Source organism: Cygnus olor, chromosome 20 (genome assembly GCF_009769625.2).
Source record: "Cygnus olor isolate bCygOlo1 chromosome 20, bCygOlo1.pri.v2, whole genome shotgun sequence".
In the NCBI taxonomy this organism is placed as follows: Eukaryota; Metazoa; Chordata; class Aves; order Anseriformes; family Anatidae; genus Cygnus; species Cygnus olor.
Window position 1 is genome coordinate 3,724,969 of NC_049188.1, and position 10,954 is coordinate 3,735,922.

Genomic DNA, 10,954 nt, shown 5'->3' on the forward strand with positions numbered 1-10,954 from the left:
TTAAACACAGTCTGTTCCGCCAATTTTGACGTATTAAGCAAGCTCACAAGCCATTAAAGCCGAAAATGCCCGTTGACCTAACAACCTGCGATGGTAGGGAATGAACAAAGCTATTTATTAACCGATGCTCAGGAGCAGAAGCTACATGCATGGTCTGGTTCTGACTGCTTTGATTTTCTTCAGGATGTGTGAGCTTCAGATGCTGGTCTGTGCACGCAACTGTTGGCCATCCCAACAGGGAAGCAGAGCACTAACAATCAGCTGCCCGCATGCCCCAGCACCAGAAAGCTCTCCAGCCTTCCCAGGCTGCAGCCACACAATGCAAATCACCCTGCCTGCTTTGTCTTTTTTAAATGGTAATTGATTCATTTTAGCTAATAGGCTTTAAATACATCTTTTATGATCTAGGTAGCTCCTGGAGATTACTCCTTAGCACTGTTTGCAGAGCAAGAACGTAACTTTTATATTTCCATGTCAATTTCTGCTGCAGAGAATGCACAGGGCCATCAGAGCTCAGAGTAAGCAGCAAAAGCCCAAGACAACCAGCTCGAGCCCAAGACACGCCACCCTCTCCCTGCCCACCGCTCCTCTCACTGATGCCAACTGCAGCGAAGTTGACCAAGGTTTTGCCTCCCCCGACATCTCTACACAGAGTTCTGGGCTAAAATTCTCCTTTTTGCATTGAAGGAGCAGTGACGAAGGGCAGCCCTTCGAGGCTCACCCATTGTCCCTGGCACATCAAACTGGACAAATAACCTTGTCTAGACTAGGAGTGTATACAGTGGCAGCCAGGCTGCTGTGTTGAGCACAGACAGAGACGAGTACATTTTAACACCCGCATTAAAGCCTGCTGTACCTCTGCTGGTGCATTTTTAGCAACCCAGCGCAGACACTACCTCTAGACCCAGTCTAGACAAGGCCACTGAGACTCTTTGGAATCTGGGCCGAGTACTTAGCATCCGTTTCCCAGAATTGCAATAGCTTTATTTTAATTCAGCATGCTAACGCCTCCGAAACACAGCAACCTGCGCCATAAACTTCTCAGGGTTCATAAGAGGGTTCGCCTGACACCCCTGGCAACACTTCCTCTACTGAACAAGTGCAGAAATTACAGGAGAAAAGCAAATCCAAGCTGATGGCAACAAGCCAGGGGAAGAATGATTAGAAAAATTATTTGAGGTGTAAAAATGCAGGGCTACTAGGATGTTGGTAAATAGCAAGCCCTATATTTTCACCACTGAAGCTTCCATAAGGCAGCAATATTCATAAAGGTGATGGAATCCTCAAATTATGCAATGGTAAATGAAAGGAAAACTCTCTCAGCTCTGCTTGTCTCTCAGAATAAAGCTAAGGGAAACCTCAGAGAAGTAGGATTGTTGCGGATGCCACAGTCTTTAGGCCTCACTTGCTAGTTTTCAGAATTGAACATGGGACCAAATAGAGAAGGGGGCTTGACGTCTGCAAAATGTTTCACAACACTGCCCTGCCAACAAGATCAGTTCCACATATCAGCATGACCAAAACCTATTAACTTCTTTAGGTCCAATGGACCCAGAGATGAGCAAGAGATTTCTTAATTACTTCAGTGGAACTGCACATGCATGTGAGAGTTTTCAGGGCAGGGATGTGCAGAAATGGATTTGCTTTGGGGTAAACAAGCAAACAAGTTTTTCCAAGTGCACAGGAAAAAATAAAGGTCAGCTTTTGACCAAAGAGCATATCTCTAACCTAAAATTAAGTATTTTACTTTGTCTTTGTAATATGTAACACTTAAAGAGTTAAGATTAATACTTTTTCAATTCCAAATCTTCCATCTCTACAGTAGAAAAACTTTGTCTTGTACTTAAGTTATTAGAACAAAATGCTTTGGCATTTTAAAAATGCTGTCCCTTTTACCTTTATCATTTTTAGCTGAAATTATTCGCAAACTGCTTCACTCTTCTTTCAGTAAATCTAAAAGACAGCATTGCTGTCACACATTTAATGCTGAGCACAACGATGCTGTTTCTTTTAGGAACTGTCCCCTGGGATTAAGGCACATCGTGGTATGGACACATCATTGATAAACATGTCTGATAATTTTTAAGCTACCAAGGATTCCCCGTATGCAAAAGCGAGTTCAGACCCTCTTCGCTCCCAGGGTGAGTGAATGGGAAAGGGACCAACCCTCGGCAGGACACCCCTGTGCACTGGGGGCAACAGCTGTAAGAAGCTGCTTCACCACTTGCTGTGCCAGCTGACACCTCGTTAGCGAGGGTCTGATTTACACCTGCTCTGCTGCTCCTCTTCATGAGCTCCTGGTCACTGCTGTGCCAAATTACCTGTGGCCAAGGGGTTTCAGGCCTTCAGGATAATCATCACAAGGCAGATCTTCAGAAATAGTGATTTTTTTTTTCCTCCTTCACTCTCTGCATATTAATTATACATTTAGAAATGCTGATATAAGGAGAAGAAAAACCCTTCCCCTTCAGGGCAGTCACAGCAGGCACCTTCTATGGTCCCCCTACAAGAAGAATTGGCTTTATGCTTTGCTAAATGACTGAGCAGCAATGCACCAGGCAAGTGATCTGTTGAGATACAAGCACCACTGTCCACAGGTTTAGACCCTCCACATCTCAGACACTCGCAAGCTCTCATCCTGCTCTCAGTGCCGCAGAGGATCCACCTCTCAGTACTTTCCCCACCCCATAGGCTGCAGGGACCTACCAGACATTCACAGACAGGTGAATTTGCCAGGCACCCACTGGGATTAATCAGCGCCAAGATGAGGCTAGAGCTCAGATGTCTAAATTCCTTTCCCAGTGTTCACCAAAACCCACTTGGCAAGCAAGAATTGCCAAAGCTTCAGTTCTGAACCAAACTGATCATAAAAGGTGAAGTCAGAGAAAATCTAAGCCAAAGAAATTAAAGAGGTACAAAAGCTGTTCCACCTCACTGCCAGGTGAGGCCAGATGTGTAAGAAAAGGTGCTTCACTGTCTGAATGGAAAAAATGAAGCAACGGAGTATGCTTTGAAATGAAAGATCAAACTTTTATTGCCCTTGCCATCTATAGGTCAAAATCATCAAAATTCCCTAAAGCAAAAGAGGAAAGAAAGATGCATCCATACTACTAGAGAATGAAAAACAAGGATAAAGAAGTAAAAATAGAGATGGTCAGGCCTTTGATGCTCAGGAGAGAAAGGCTTTTTTCAGGGATTTAATTTAAAACTGTGTGAGGAAGGCACTTGGAGAGAAGACGGATGGCTGTCATTAGCATGAATAAGCTCGTCTGACACATTTCGTCTGCAACAGGAAAGGCAGAAACCTTGCCAGACTGTTGTGGCTAAAATACTCGCCAGAATAATGGTGAAACTAAGTCACTGAAAAAATGCTCAGTTTTAAAAGTCTACTTACCACACTGCTATTAATGATGTGACTCCAACACTATTTTTTTTTTAAACTGTTTCTAAGGAGGAATTCTTTTTGCCTTATTTATAGAGGAAATAAGGCACATGCAATTGCAATCCATGCACCTGTAAGGGTCTGTGCCCGCTGCTGCCAGTGATTACTCAGATCCCCACCAAAAGGTTAGCAACGTCACCCTAGTAATGCACAAGTCTGACTTGGGATAATGAAAGTACAAATAGTACCTGAAAAGTAGAATGCCTTAAGGAATGCCACTCCAAATTGTATTTACCAACACTGAAATACACATTCCTATCTCTGGTTTGGGAGACATCTTAATTAGGTTTGAGGCATGCGTGGGTCTGCCAGTTCGGAACATGCAAGTACCTACAGAGCAGCAACAGGCAGTTTGTGGGATGGGTTTCTTTGCAGGGGAGAAAGCAGGAAAGACACAGTAAAGGAGCGGGTTGCTTGTTTTCTCTGCACATTTAAATAGCGGTTAAATGCTATAAGCTTGCTCAGTCAGCATTTGGTACCAGTTATAGAAAGGTTTTCTCTCTGTTGGTGCAGCATCACCAGCACTGTTGCAGAACTGTTCACTGACATGCCTGAGTTTGCAGAGACAGAACAGACACTGGTGCTGGCAGCAGGACTATTTAAAACTAAATTTCATCACTAGAATTAAGGCTTGAGGAAGGTAAAAACCCTAATCCATCAACAATAGAAAACAGTTTAAAAGGAAGCACTTCTATTTCTACTGCAATTGGAGTGACAAAAAAACAGCACATGTGCGAAGCAGCTTTCCACTCACCGTATTCTTTTATCCAGTAAATGAGATGAAGGGCATCTGATGTCTCTGATGCATTTTGCTCCTAGATTTGTACTGCTGAACAAGCGAAAGCATGACTAGTTTTGGGTGCACGCCTGACCAGATAAAAAAGACTTCCCCGCACTTTCCCTGACCTCTTCAATTTGGTTCTGCTGACTACCTGTGCCAGCTGCTGCCGGTGCCAGCATGCTGCCAGGTACTCGAAGGACTTTGCTCTCTCAGGGCGTTCGCTTCCCTCTCCCATGCTGAAAGGAGCTTTATTTCACAATCTTAGCACAGGCGCCCATTTGTCTAGCAATCCAGACTGATCTAGCACCGTATCCCATCCGTGACAATACCTCATCCCATTGCCAGAACACACCCCTAAGCCCCTCAGGTGTTATAATGATGAAACACTAAACTTCACGTTCTTGGCTATTGAACACTTGAAGCAGATACCATATCACACCCAAATGATGTATTTAACTTGTACCACGCCATGTCTTTCCCATGTTAGCAAGGCAAGATGTATGACAGAGGCATAGAGCAGAGGTTTGTTTGCTGGCTGGCAGTGCTGATGCCAAGAGAGTTTACATCAGTGTGGTGCAGTCCTGGCAGCGCAGCTTCTGCTGCAGAGGAGAGGGCAGAGGCAGGCTCTGATAAGCATGTCAGGAGGAAACAGAAGGTATTTTCACCTTTGTTCTTTAAATGTTCTTGAAGATTTAAATACTCAGTACTCTGTAGAAGCAGCGAGCAGGCCTGACTGTTCGTTAGTCAGCAGGCAGCCCTCCAAAGCACATTGGTACATCCCGAGCTTTCAGCCTTCTTCCTGCTGGGCTGTCTGCTTCGTTTATATTTTGTTCTGTTCCCGTCAGGAGAGGGGTCTGACTGACTCCTTCCAAAAGCAACCTGCACACAACGAGCACAGGAGCTTGGTAAATGCCTCAGGCCAACAGCATTGAACACAAAGTACCAGCTGCTGGTGAGCAAGAAGCATCCAAAGAGAGGAGGTCAGCTAGAGAAGTGTCCTGACATTCAATAACTCAGTCTCACACATCACACACCCCCACGTTCACAAGCACAGACTCACAGGAAGGCAGAAGTTCAGCAGTTTCAGGCTGTTCCAGCACACTGCAAGTCAAAGATCCAAGACACTTGACCTTAGACTCAATGATCCTTGCAGGTCCCTTCCAGCTCAGGATGTTCTACGAGTCCAGGTTCAGCAAGAGGCTGTATCACTTAGCCCAGTTCTTCCATGAAGCTGAAGCCAATCATCACTGCTAGCAAGAGAAATCAACAGCAACCTTAGGTTGTTAAAACTTCTGAAGGCCTCTGGTTTTCCAGATGTGATAGGGAAAAATAGGTTATTCCTGAAACCCATCAGAGGGATTACAATTAGAGATCCTTTAAAGGTCATTTTCCAGAGAGCTCAGTGTTGCATATGCCACACTATTGGACACACCTGGCACATACTTGGGGTAATGGAAAAGACATCATAACACTGAGGCCAAATTTTTTATTTTTAACTTTATTTTTTTTTTTTTTTGTAAGTGACTGAGATGTTTTCGAGAAAACAGCATTTAAAGCTGATGTCAACCAATGGAATTGCCTGGACTTGTCAGTAGGCAGTAATAGGTATTACACACAAGTGCTCTAGATTTAACTCAGTTCTCTTTCATGTGATCTCATTCCCTGGTGAGCAAAAACCTTTATTTAAAGGAGCACTGCAATTAGCTTGATCCTGCAGCAGCACAACTGACTTACTGTGTAAAGAAGTTGCTGCAGAGCAAACAAGGCAAAGAAAAGGAAGCTGTACTGCGATCTTTCAGAGAGATTTTACGATTACAAAAAAATCAAGAGTTAATCTAATTCTTATTTGATCTGTTTATCAATAAAAGCTTATGTAGGACTTGGAACAGCTTCTTCACCTTTCAACCAAAATCTGGAACAGACATTTTATTTTTGCTTTTTCAAAAAGAAAAAAAAAAATCAATCTAACATTAAAGGAAGACTGCAAAAGTAACTTAATTCACTGCTCTTACCCTTTCACTGGTGGTATCCCAAGGCACCACCTTACATTAGATATCTTTCAGTGCCAGGTACACTTCTATAAACAAGACTTCACACTGATGGGGTTCACTGCAGGGATTATCGCTACAAACACAAAGGAGATGAGCAGCAGCGTGGTGACAGTTTGTAACAGTCTAACGGCTTTACATACCCTACCTGTCAGCAAAAACTCTACTACCTGTATTCACTGCCTGGTAGTGGCAAAGGATTTTAGTCTTTTTATTTAAATCCACACAATTGTTTAAAAAAAAAAAAAGTCACTTTTCAGCATTTACCTGGAATAAATTTTAGGGGAACTTTGGGTTTACTGCAACTAGCAATAAGTGAAGATTAAAGATAGTAAAGGAGAGATATATAGGAAAGGATAGGTCTAGCAAATAGTATAGTGGCCTCCTCATTGCCATGAAATGATTTTTCCATTCAGTAGACTGAGCAATGCGTAGAATATTCATGTAGTGTGTTTGCAATAGAATCAGAAGTGGATTCCATTTCTGGTTATTTTATCTGGAGAGGACCATACATAAACCAAAAGACTTTATAACCTAAGTCCTTCCCACTAAAGCAGCATATCAGACCTCTTTGCAAACTCTAGGCAGGTGTAATGCCTCTGAATAGGAAGCGTTACCTTTTCTCCAACAGGTGAGAAAACAAGACAAACTCACTAGCTTGTCTTAAAAATCCATAAATCCTGGATTCTAGTACAATTCCCCAGCCAGCAGCATCTCCTTCCCTCCTGTTGTTAAACGATAGCACATACAGAGCACCCTGGATCAGCTGGCAGAGAGCAATTGGGGAAAAGCTAGCTTCAAGTCCTCTTTCAAGATGAAGTAGAAAATAGAGCGATTTCCAGTTACCTACTATTCATTATTAGAGAAAGAAGAATCTCACTGTGTAAGCTATCATGTTAAGACATACAAAACTAGGTCAGCTGTCATACCACGGCCTTTTTGTCTTACTTTCGTCAGCCTCCTCTGCTAGTTAATCTCAATCTAGTCAGCAGAAAGCAGTACACATACCAGCCACTTTATTATGTTCCAGGAAGGAAAAGTACATCCGAAGTGCTTGCATAGCTTCTCCAGCCTCCTCCTGCAGCTGCACAGCTGTCCCAGACCTTGATGGAGTTAGGAAACGTCCCAGCATCACTGTTCATTACCTGGACTTCAGGACCCTGCTGCCACTGATAGGCAAAAGCATTTGGGAATGGGCGCACTTCATAGCAGAATAATATGCTCAGAACAATTCCCTGGTAAATCACATGAAAACAAAAATCACATGAGAAGAGACCTCACAAACACCACAACCAGCCCTTAATTTAATGTACCGAGGGGTGGACGCAGAGTGAAACGGCGGCTATATTGTCTGTAGCATGTGCTGCCTTCAGTTGTGTCGTCTCATTTAGACGGTGTCACTTACAGCACGAGTTAAACAAGCCATTACAGAAAGCAGGGTTGTCAGACAAACAAGGATTCCAGGCAATATCCTAATTCTTGAACACAACCTATTGACAATGAGCTACATATGACATGAAAGCACCCTGGCAGATGGGAAACTGGCAGGCTGTTTTGATAGCTGTAGTCAAAGGAAGATTTCCACAGAAAATTATGACAGCTCTATAACAGCATTGACAAAGTAAAAACGCAACCTGTAAACATAATTAAAGGGACTAGAAAGATTGGTTATCAAGGGAAAAATAAAAGGATTCGAAAGGTATACAGGGAAAATATTTAGGCTAACACACAGGAGTTGTATGACAACATTAAAATATGAGAATGATGAATATCAGGAAAAAATACATTTATGGTGAAATCCACAAGGCTGTTTACTGAAACTGCAGATACACTTAACTCGGGTAATTAAAGCTATAAGCAGACATGGCATTTAAGAAAAAAAGTATAGGAAACAATCTGGCATTAGCAAAGAATAAGCGCTCCAAGATAATGCTACACCCAAGTCTTACAAAGGACACGCAGCAGACCAGAGACCCAATATGCACGCACACACAGCTGCTCTCTCTTCACACTTACTTGGAGTTCACATTTGTAGGTCTCTTCATTCAGCACTGATAGCAGCATTTCTCATGATATTAGGGCTTGGGTACCCAGAGCCAACGTTTAGCTTTGTCTGCAAGGAATACATACCCAAACCACAGTGCATGCCAGCAGGAGAAAGAAAGAAGCAGGGAGCAGCCTTCTCTGTGGCTCAGATAACCTACGGCTCAGGTTTCTTTGGGACAGAATGAGCAGATCAGCACAGCAGGCATTCACACAGGGCTCTGCAAAGACAAAGATGGTGACAAGGTGGATTTGGATAGCCCATCTACCTGCAAGGCAGACATGACACACAAGACTGTTCCACATTTTATCTTCAGAATTTGTCTTCAAGATTATATAGTCACAGGTCAACTCACTCAAAACATAGTTAACAAAATAAAATTAAAAAAAAAACCTTACCATCATTCTTAAGATTCCCTTTTATTGTCAGCAGCCTAGCTGTAGCTAAACAGATACATTTCCTGAAGGATGCTTTCTTTTAGTTCCCTCACAGGACTATTCCTTATTCCACAACACTTCTTGTACTTCCTCTCTCTCATACAGGTAGCTACGGACTTGAAGCTATATGACTTTTCATTTCATTACACATACACAAATTTCTCTTAACACTTCAGCTTTATCGGTACATGTAAAAATAGTTTTGAACATCCCAACACATACCCATTACTGGATACTCTGGTTAGCAATATCCTGAGCAAGATAAAAACCAGAACTGCTTCTCAGACCTAACAGCTGTTGCTACGTTAAAGTATTTATCATTCACTTTTTTTTTTTTTTTTTAACATTACTGAAAATGTACTAAGAGAAAAGAGCTAAGAGGCCTTGTATGAGCTCTTATAAGATTTCAAGGACTACTTGTACTTAGGACAACTGAAATAAGCTGGTAGCGGTCTAATTTAAAAATGAGTGAGAACATATGGTTGCTATTAAAGGTGTAATCAGCATAATTGAAGTCACAGTATTTTCACCTGTAATATTTTGAGGACTTGTAAACTAGAAAAAAAAGGATGCCTGAGCACCTGTACCTTTATAAAACATTAGCAAAGTTAGTATTTGACAAGATTGTTTTATAGTATTTTAATATAGGAGTGATGCAAGTGCAACACAAACTGATCAATAAAGTTATACTAAATGTAGGCAAAGTACATAACTCGAGATGTAGTTTGTAAGTATGTAAAATATGTAGTTTATGGGTTTAAAATATACTTCTAGTTTCATCAGTTTTCCTGCAAAGAGATTGATGCTGGATAATCATTCCTGCTACTCTTTTATTAAGTCAAAGAGCTTGTGATTCTGAAATTGTTAGGGTGTGGATGTTAGAAGTTCAACATCCCTCTTCTGGTTTCTACTGTACATACATAATGTAGCATTATTAATTTTCATGAAAACTTTTGGAGGTGAAATGTAATGAAATGACATATTTAACAGCAGTCTCTAGCAGCACTTTGAACCACTGCTTTAAGGAGTAGCACTGTAATAAATGAACTGCTACCCTGGAGTGTGTTTCTCTGTAGGAGCTGCTTGGAGACCTACAAAATTTGGAGTTCCCACTCCAGCAGTGCTGGGCCAGTAGTTCCCCCAGGACTGTGTCACACAGGTGAGTGGTTCCTGCCCTGGAGAGAGAGATGGACAGGCAGACAGGCAGGAACTCACACACTGATCTTAAAATAACGCCACCCTTAGCTGTAAGGGAGCGTGTAGCTATTTCACCCCCTTATAGCCAGCATACTATCTTTTCTTTAAAAGCAGGTGGATATATTTTTCCTTTGCCTCTTACCAGTGCAAGTCTTTTCACCACAGACCATACCAAGGCTGTTACTTTTTAAATCAGTGTGTTCAGTGAATGCCCTCTGCCGGGGCTGGCACGTCTCCCTGGCTGCATGATTGTTTATTCTTGACAGGCTGGGGCACACTCCAGCCACCGATGGAAATGAATCTTCATTCGCATTTCATCTTTCCACTTAACTAATTCCCTTTCTACTCCAAGTCACTATATTTTTTTTTTAAAGTAATCAAACACATATATATTCTCCTTGTATTCTTTAATTTGTTTTATCTCACAATACAGAAAATGGGCTTGTTGCCACTGAAGCTTTACAAAAACACTTCTAAAGCTGATTTTGACTAGGTTAGGTTTTTTAAAAGCAGGAGCTGTGTCTGGCCACAGACACTTTTCTGTGTTCCCTACACCCCTCCTGCTGTTACAAGAAGACAGATGGCCCTTCTGAGCACCGTATCAGACTCAAGTAAGAGCATGCTTCTCTCAAGCTCCAACAGTTTGGAAGCCACACTCAAAACTCACTTCTCGCCCCTGCCCCAAATTAATATGAGTGACCAGATTTTCCAAGCTACTCTGCACAGTGTGTCCATCCTGTAGGACTGCAGGCCAAAAGTATAACAGTCTCAGCTGAAGATACAAAGCTTTTTGGAAAACTTAGCATTTGTTTAAGTAGAACATGTGAAAAATCTATTCCTGCTTGTGGACCACTGGCTTTACAATCTGTACTGCCATTCAGTCCTTTTGAAAGCAAGAAGAGACTTAAATGAAAAGGTAAATCTGATTTTAGAATGGGAAACGGACCTTTGGAGTCATCTTAAAGGTCACTTACTGCTGGTGAAAGGAACTCAGCAATTTACAGG

At 42.1% G+C, this 10,954-nt stretch overlaps 1 long non-coding RNA gene across 3 annotated transcripts; it reads right to left on the reverse strand.

The window, feature by feature from the left end:
• Positions 1–3,473: 3,473 nt before the first annotated feature.
• LOC121057725 lies at positions 3,474–9,140 on the reverse strand. Of its 3 annotated transcripts, none has more exons than XR_005813903.1 (5): positions 8,714–9,140; positions 8,288–8,535; positions 6,236–6,347; positions 5,354–5,470; positions 3,474–5,102 (listed from the first exon to the last, which is right to left on the reverse strand). It is a non-coding gene; the product is annotated as an uncharacterized LOC121057725 (long non-coding RNA). The 3 variants fall into 3 exon arrangements; XR_005813902.1 differs by having other exon boundaries at positions 5,354–5,473; XR_005813904.1 differs by having other exon boundaries at positions 5,354–5,473; positions 8,402–8,535; positions 8,714–9,138.
• Positions 9,141–10,954: the final 1,814 nt, after the last annotated feature.